Genomic DNA, 9,755 nt, shown 5'->3' with positions numbered 1-9,755 from the left:
TTGTTGGAAAACGAAACATTTTGCCACAAACTTTTGAATATCTGATTTAAGGCCATCCCAAAAAAAATCCTTCTTAACCCTGTGGTAAGTTTTTAGAAATCTTGAGTGCCCTCCTAAGGGAGAGGTGTGCAATTTCATAAGAATCTTTTGTTTGAGTTGGGAATTCTTACATAGGTATAAGCAATCTTTTTACCATAACGAATCATTTTTCCAGCTAAATGTATCAGATGTACTAGGATCTTGTTGTAACTTTTGAATGAGTGCCCATACTTCTTCATCATTCTTCCATTCATCCCTTGCTTCGTTTATCCAATCTGGTTGGATAATAGAAATGACACAAAGAAATTCTTCCACATCTTGATCCTTTCTTGAGAGTGCATCTGCCACAACATTTTGCTTCCCTTTTTTATAGATGATTTCAAAGTGATAACCCAACATCTTTGTGACCCATTTTTGTTGCTCTTCTGAAGATAATATTTTTTCTAAAAAGTATTTAAGGCTATCATGATCTGTTTTTACCTTGAAGTTTCTTCCCATTACGTAGGGTCGCCATTTCTTAAGTGCATGTAGTATTTCCAACATTTCCTTGTCATAAATAGCTTTGTTTAAATACTTTCCTTTGATTGGACGACTTTCGAAAGCAATGGGTCTTTCTTCTCGCATTAAAACAACACTAATTCCATTTCCTAAGGCATCACATTCCACAATAAAGGTTTTTGTGAAGTCCTACGTAGCTAAGACTCGTGCTTGGCACATTGCCTCTTTAAGATGTTCAAAGGCCTTCGTTGCTTCTGGAGTCCATGAAAATGCATATTTCTTCAATAATGTTGTTAAAGGCGCTGCTATTCTCCCATAATTATTTAAAAACTTACGATAATACCCTGTCAACCTGAGAAATCCTCGCAGATGCTTTACAGATGTGGGGATTTTCCATTCCTTAATGTTTTTATTTTTTCTAGGGTCTACCTTAACACCTTCATGAGATACAATATGACCCAGATATTCCACCTCTTGTACTCCAAAGAAACATTTAGAGATTTTTGCATATAATTGTTTCTCCTCCAATAGTTTGAGCACCCTGTCAACATGTTGAACATGATCCTTCCAAGACTTGATGTAGATTAGTATATCATAAAAAAATACTAACACAAATTTTCTAAGGAAGGGTTTGAAAATGGAATTCATCAAACCTTGAAATGTAGAAGGTGCATTGGTAAGGCCAAAAAGCATGACCAAAAATTCATAATGACCCTCATGAGTTCTAAATGTTGTTTTCAGAATGTCTTCAGTCTTCATTATGATTTCATGATATCCTGAACGAAGATCCAACTTGGTGAAGTAAATTGATCTAGGCAATTCACTCAATAATTCATCAATGACGAGAATGGGAAATTTATCTTTAATAGTGATCTTGTTGAGCTCCCTATAATTTGGGCACATGCGCCATGACCCGTCCTTCTTGTGAACCAATACTACTGGAGAAAAGAAAGAACTTTGACTAGGTTGAATTATACCAGCCTCTAGCATTTCTGCAACCATACGTTCAAATTCACTCTTTTGGGCATAGGGATATTTGTAAGGCCTGATGTTTGGATGAACACTTCCTGGAATCAAATGAATAGCATGATCATGATCATGAATAGGTGGGAGGCCTTTGGGAGTCTCAAATACCTTGGAATGATTGTCCAAGACTTTTTGAAGATCTAGAGAAATATATGATTTCGATGTGGGAACCTCTAGCGAACATAATTGTGCAATTATGCCTCGTTGTTCTTTCTTTAGAAGCTTTGTCATTCCGTTAGAGCTGATTATCTTTCCCAATTTCCCTGCGATACCCCTTAGTTCAACTTCCTTTCCTTCTAAAGAACATTTCATGAAACATTCTTGAAAATTTAAAGCTATTGTACCCAAGGATTGTAGCCATTAGACTCCTAGTACAACATCAACAACACTCATTAGAATGGAAAGCATTGGGCTATTCAATACATATTCTCCCATGGATAACTTGATATTATGGCACTTTCTAGAGAAATTTATGGTTCCTCCACTTGCAACCATCACTTGACACTTTGGTGCTGGATATAGCAAGCAATTCAATTCCTTAGCTATCTTACAATGAATAAAATTATGGGTACTTCCCAAATAAATCAACACTATTACCTTTTTCCTCTTTATATGTCCTTCTATCTTGATAGTTTGAGTAGTGGTCATTCCAGCCAATGCATTACAAGATACGGTCAGATTCATTTCTTCTTTCTCTAGAGTTTGTTCCTAGTGTATATCATCTTCTTTTGACGTTTCTTGTTCCTTTTCTTCCTCCTCTTCACAATCTATGTAAAATAATTTCTTCTCAGCACACTTATCACCTTTAGTGTATTTTCTATCACAACCGTAACAAAGCCCTTTTGCTTTTTTTTTCTTCCAATTGTTGTGGTGTCAACCTTGCAGGTTGTGGAAGGCTAGGGGAAATAACAGTTCCATGTTTATAATTGTGAGTGGTAGGCTTCATTTTTTCCATAATTTTTCTTTCCATTTTTCTTGCTAACCTGAATGCCTTCTCCAATGAATCAGGTTCCCAAAGGTGAACCTCATGTTGGATGTTATCCTTCAAAGTCCCTATGAACACACCAATCCTATGCTCCTCTAGAATATATTTTACCCTTATATTAAATTTTTTGAAGTCCTCAATGTGCTCCATCATTGAACCCTTTTGTTTGAGATTTATTAATTGGCTAAAAAAAGTGTTTCTTTTTGTATCCTCATCATGTGCTATCATTTCATCCATAAAAATTGCCCAGTTGACAATTTGTTTACGAGAGAAAAGCCATTGATACCATATAAACTGATTTGGTTCCAAATTTAAAGTTGCAATGCGTACCTTTTGTGTGTTTTTCACATTATGCAGATCAGAATATTGCTCCATCTATAGTATCCATGTTACGAGATCCTTGCCATCAAACTTCCTCATATCGATCTTTGGAACATGGTGGGTCTTCGATCCAACGTTAGAGTCTATGAAATCGTGATTAATATTTATTTTGTTCACGTCATGAGTTTCCTTTACTAGTCTTTCACCATTAGCAAGCATTTATTGTAGAAACTTTGTCAAAGTTGTCTCCAATTCTTCCATGTCGCCTTTAAGCTTTTCTTCTAAACCATCCATCTTAGATTCCACGCCTTTCTTTAAACCATCCATCTTAGCTTCCACACCATCCATCTTAGCTTCCACATCATTCATCTTAGCTTCTATGCCTTTCTTTAAACCATCTATCTTAGCTTCCGTTACTTTTTGTGAGAGTGAATTTTGTTGCACTTAGTCTCGTAATTTTGATATATCATGTTGCATTCCTTCCTCTTCTTCATGAGCCATGCTAAAAATTTCAGGTTTCTTACTAGGTGTTTCCATTTTCTTTCTTTGGGGCATCAATTAATGATAATTATGCTTCACTATGCCCTTTTAATTCCTTCAAACTAATTTTTCAAACCAAACTTATGCAAAATTAAAAAAAAAAAAAAACTATATACCCTTTTTCATTTTGTAGGAGCTCGATATTGTATCTGATCTATCTATGAAATTTTGGATCTCCAAGGTATGAAATTGCGAAATGTAGTAGCCCTCTGAGTCCTCTTTCTAATGCCACCAGTTTGATCGAAATTGGATTCTCCAAGAAAGAGTTATGCCCAATCTCCCAAGATGACCTGATTATACACTTTTTCAGTAGAGCGAACTTGTACGAAGTGCCACATGTCATTGTTTCAACATTCGGACCTGAAAACGATACAAAGAAAACTACAGTCTGTCCTCTTTTTGTAACTTCTTACAAAATTTCAATATGATACTCAGAGAGAAAGTTATGACGTGTTATCTCAAAATCAGGCCCTGGAAGGCTGCAGACCAGGAAGACTTCAAGTAACTGTTTCAAACCAATCTTTTAGCTAAGGCTTAGCCTCCTTAGCCTGAGAGGGCTCTCCCAAAGGATTAAAGGTTTTTTATTATGATTAAGATGGCTAACTCTTTGTGAAACAAATAAAAATGAAAATGGTGGAAACAAAATTAACAAGTATCCATTCGGCTTATGGAGTCATATGTGATTTAGTATTAACAGTAGGATTGCTTTGCATAAAAGTCAAGGCATTTAGGTTTCAATATAAGTAGGGCACACCAAACACAAAGAAGACAGTTTACGAGTATGTGAAGGAAATTAGAACACTACAAGTGATTTCTAAGTAATCAAATACTCATAACATTGTGGAAAACATGAAAAGACAACAAATGAAACTCATACATTGAACTCTCTATGATTCTTGAGAAGCAATAAGCCAGTACTGTATTACCAAAAAAACGGATTCTTTACATAAGCCAAATATCAAAGCTTTTTTACATAAATTTCCAACCTCTATTACATTTCCCTTTCTCCTATATATAGAGTTCTTCTACCTGACTGAGATTCCTCCTCAAACATGAGGAAAAGTCGAAATCTACTTCTAATGACACCTGTTCAACTTTTAACTGCCTATTAAATGTAACAAACTTGCAACTAGACTTTCTAGAGATCTAAATCAAGTAGGAGTCTAACTCCATATTATGCTAATAATAGCCTTAATTACAATCATTCTCGTTCTATGACATCTGGTCCCTTTTTAGTTTGGTTGTGGTGGATGTTCAAAGCTCCATGCTGATCTTCAATGTCACATCTTCTCCATTTCCCCTGAAACATAGGAAACTATCCCTGTTTATCGGCCTTTGGTTTGCCTAAAAACTGTTCGAATTTAAAGAACCATGCCCTTTATCTTTGATTATCCAAAATATAATAGATTGCCACGTCTTTGATGTGCTGTCAACCTCTTTCATGTGTGAAGGCAAAAGCTCTTCCAAGCTATCTGACATATCTTGGACTGTAGTAAATGTGCTCACTTTATGACAAAAAGTTTAGAGTTGGATTCAAATACATGTTTCCTCCAGCTGTCTTGACCTTGTTGAAAGTTGATAGCTTTAGATGATCCCTTGAAGATATTCCCTTTTCAAAATTTCCGCTTGTATTTCAAAATTGGTTGACTAAGATTAAATTGTGTAGCTTCAGCAGTTTTGTAGCGCGCTACAAAACTGTTGAACGTTAGTCATTCCAAAAAACACAGTTTCAACCAAAATTTTGCCATTTTGAGCCTTTTGTTGTTTAAACATTCTTTCAACTGCTCCAAGGCCTTTCAAAACTGAATGGAAATGTATGATTCTTCAAGAAATATTATACCAAGCAAAACCATCAAAATTTGAAACATAGCCTTACTTGAAGTGATATTTCTTTAAGGAGATTCTTTCAGCTGGCTTAACTGTATCTTTAAGTCTTCAATTTGTTTCTTCATGACCTTGATCTCAGATCTGAGGTTTGTATTGACCTTTCTGATAAATTGAGTTTCCTTTATTGCAGGAACAGTCCAGCTACGGAATTGAACACTAAAATCAACCACCTCGGGAATTTGAAATGTTTGGTCCTCCCACCGAGCTTGCATTTGGTTAAAATAAGCCTCCTTAACTGCAAATTTCCTAGCAGCTTTCTTCAGTCTAGCAATTTCAATGTTGGCCAATTCCAATCTCCTTTTCAAGTCTTCCACACTATCTTCTTCTTGAATGGCAATTGTTTTGCCTTTATCCTTTCTTTCATGAGGCCGTGTCACCTCCCCTATTTCATATGCTCTTGGCGGTACCCCCTGTATTTGTTTAAACTTCCTCATTATGTGTCTCCTGGGCTTAAAGACAAATTGATCAACTTGATCATCAAACTTGAGTTTCTTCGAGGCTTTAACTCTCTTAGCCTTGTCTTTTCCTCACTCTATCAAATCTTCTTGAACTAGTGGTGATTCTTCAATGTCAATGGCTTGCAATAAGTCATTTAAGTCTCCCTTTGAAATAGGGCTTTCTTCAATAATCATTGATTTTCCTTTCTCTTTAGCTACTTGGCTCCTAGTCCTTCTTCTTTGAACTCCTTCATCTGTGCTTGATTCATGTGCACTTTCTTTAACCTGACTTTTCTCTTTAAAGGACTGCTGGGGTGTATTCTAGATAGTCAGTGGCTTGGTGGATTCTCTTACTTGTTTCCTTGCCTTTAACTTTGAAAACCTCTTGGATCTTGTTTCTTCCTGATGACCAGTTGTTGTTGGAAGATCTTTTGCAGCTTGAGGGTTGAGACCGGTCTCGTTCTTGAAACCAGACATGAAAATGAATGTGTTCCAGTCCCTACCTACCCTCTAATGTTCATGCAAAACAATCAACTTAACCAAGCCATGGTGGAACAATGAAGTCTCACAGGCTTCTTTTCTTAGCTGCACCTTGTCACACATTTTGCTTAAGCTGCGGAATAAGTAAAAAGGTAGATCAATAGATGTCTTTCCTGTGAAATGCAATAGAAGTTTAAAATGATATGAATACACCTTGTTATATCTCCCTTCACAGGTAAGGTACTTCTGTATACAGGTAAGCAAATGGGCATATGATTCTTTGACATAACTTCTAGGAACAGACTTGTTTAAATATGAGTTAATGAACTCCTGCTTTATAAATTCTTTGCATGGGATCATATCAAATTTGAAATTCTTGAACCGACTTTCTTTCCCTCTTGGAATCTCCGTAATTATGGATATTATGTTTGGTGAGACCTGCAATTCCAACATACCAACCTTTGAGTTTAGTCCTGTGAAATTCAAGGCAAATTCCTTGGTGACTTGTGCATGACCTCCCTGGAGTTTCTTGCAAAAATTCCAACATCCAGCTTGTTTAAATGCATGCTCGACTTCTCTGTTCTTCAAGGTTATGTCTAAACCTTCAGGTTCGTTTCTCAAACATCTGCCTGATCTGTGGTCTTTTCTTTTTGCCGATCCCTCCATGAAGGTTTGAAACATTGTCGCTGCTCAAACTTCAATCTCTGCCTTGCCTGAATGGCTGCCTCGCTTGATAACTGCCTCGCTTGATAACAATGTATTCAAATTGAAAACTTGCAGGCTTGTTCCTCATGCAACGAATACAATCATCATTAAGACTATGAATACTTGGCTTTTCTTGGAACTTGTAATCCGTGTGTACCAATGTACCTAGCAGCTGTAATGATGGAGATAAGCGGTTGGACATGATATGTGGAGTGCATAAACTGACAATGAATGATGCAACTATAACTTAACTTGACAGATTTGACAGTTAGGAAAGATTCGCTGCGGAATGCACGAATCTTCGATTTCGTAGCGCAGTCAGTGTAAATTTTGAATTATGCGCTACGAAATCACCTAAAACATATCGCGCTACGAAATCACCTAAAGGGCTTTGTGGCACATAGTAACTTTTAAACAAAACTGACACATGGCTATGAGACCGGTGATGAATGAGAATGACCAGTGATGAATGAGAATGCATATTTGACTCAAGACCCCTAAGACTCAGACTCTAAGGAAAACAAAAATCAAACTTAGACTAGCACCGACCTTTATCATCAAACTAGTATGAGAAATTTTGGCATTAGAATTCTTAAGTGATAACAGTGGCTCCACTTGGGATAGTGTGCTCCTGTAGTACACTAAGAACTCACAGGTCCAGTGCTTTGTCCATTTTATGATAAACATAGATTTTCTTGACGAGCATTTGTTTCCAACTTCTTGGGCCTTCACCTCGGGTTTGAGCTTTCTATTCAGCTTGTCATTATTTGCAACAAAAGAAAAACTGATAAAACGGGTATATACAATGTTGTGAGAAACTGGCAGAATTTTGATCAATAATAATGCTTTAGGAACCTGCCATTGACAGGTCCTCCAGCATATGGTTTTCCATCAATCTCTTGCAGAATGTAAGTATTATTTCCATGAAAAGCAGAAATTTGATATGGCCCTTTCCACAAATTTTCAAATTTACCATGCTTACCTTTTTCTTCAATTCTAGCTTCCCATTTCAACACTCTATCATGGATCTGAAAGGTAACTTCTTTGATCTTTTTATCAAATGTTCTCTTGATTCTGTTATGACTTTGTTGATGACTGTCAAACACCTCATTTCTTTTCTCCTGCAAGGCTATCAGCTGATTGATTCTTCTTTGTACAGCATTTGGTTCCTCCTCTAATCCTTGAATCAGCTTCATCACAGGCACTCCAAGGGATGTTGGAAATATGGCTTCAACACCGTATACTAACTCATATGGCGATGTTCCAATGGATCTCTTTGTACAAATCCAGTTAGCCCACAAAGCATACTTCAATTTCAAATGCCAAGCTTTCTTATTTTCCTGCAAAAGCTTCTTGATGATTCTTACAAGGCTCTTGTTTGATGATTCAGCAAGGCCATTTCCTTGCGGATAATAAGCAGTAGAGTGTCCAAGAGAAATGTGATACTGATGGCAAAAATTAATCATCTTCTTGGACTTAAAAGCTTGAGCATTGTCAGTTATAATCTTCATTGGGCAACCAAATCTTGATAATATATTATTTTCTAAGAAAGAGATAATCACTGAATCATTTGCTTGCCTTGTTGGGATTGCTTCTATCCATTTGGTAAAGTAATCAGTGGCTGTGAGAATCCAACGATGCTGACCTGATGAAGGAGGATGGATTTCCCCTATAAAATCTAATCCCCATTGCTGGAAAGGCGCTTCAACATATATAGGAACCAAAGGCAATGGCACAAGCTTCCTCTTTCCTTCAAACACTTGACATTCATGACATGTAGCTATATTTTTATAGATATCTCTGAACATAGTTGGCCAAAAATATCCAGCCCTCAAGATCTTGTTCGCAGTAGCTTTCCAATAGTGATGTCCTCCACAATCTCCCTTATGGAATTCATCAATTACTTTATCAGCTTATTCTTCATTGAGACAATTTAACAATATTCCTCCTGCATCCTTCCAAAACAAATTTTGGTCATACACAAAATATCTTAAAGATTTCAGCTTGACAAACCGGGCTTTGGATTTCGAAAGATTAGCAGGGGCTTTATTATGCTGCAAAATAAATGCTACATTGATGAGTTCTGAGTATCATAACTAAACACCACTTCAATGTAAGTATTGGAAGATGCCATCATAACAAGAACATACAAGAACTCTTCATGAATCTTGAGTTGTCAAAGTAGAAATCTGCATTAGGTTAAAAATATACGAGTCTACACATAGAGCAGCAGTTGAGCCAAAAAGTCTCCAGCTCTTTGCTAATTCGACCTCTTGCTCTATATAAATCATTTACAATTAGGATTTCGTAGAGTTAGCCATCTATTCATATCTTTAATCTAAATCATTAACCCTTTGAGAGAGCCCTCTCAGGCTGAGGAGGCTAAGCCTTAGCTAAAATATTGGTTTGAAATAGTTACACCGAGATAGTCTGATCAACAGCATATCAGGGTCCTATTTTGGTGATAACATGACGATTTTACCAAGGTCACCTGTTTGGGATGTAATTTGGGAGCCTGCAAAAACCCTAACTTCCTTGGATCATATCTCCAAAAATATAGCGAGACAAGGTCTAAAATTTGGACTCGACAATCATCGCGATTTCAGCTCAAATGGTGTTTTTTTTAGCATCTGAAACGTCCCAAAAAATGTTATAGTGGAATTCCACGATGACCTGTTTTGGAGCAGCGAAACCCTAGAATCCAAAGCTCTGATACCAAATGTTATGAAACCAGCTCACGATAAAAATTGAAAAGATAAATCAACAACTTAGAAATCAACCTCTTTGAGGGGGAAACCTCCTTTACATTACACAAATGAAAAATTCTTGGATGATAC

The sequence above is a fragment of the Pinus tabuliformis genome, chromosome 5_2, assembly GCF_031772625.1.
Source record: "Pinus tabuliformis cultivar Carrire ecotype Pingquan chromosome 5_2, CPIR1, whole genome shotgun sequence".
NCBI classification, from domain to species: Eukaryota; Viridiplantae; Streptophyta; class Pinopsida; order Pinales; family Pinaceae; genus Pinus; species Pinus tabuliformis.
This window is presented reverse-complemented; position numbering follows the sequence as displayed.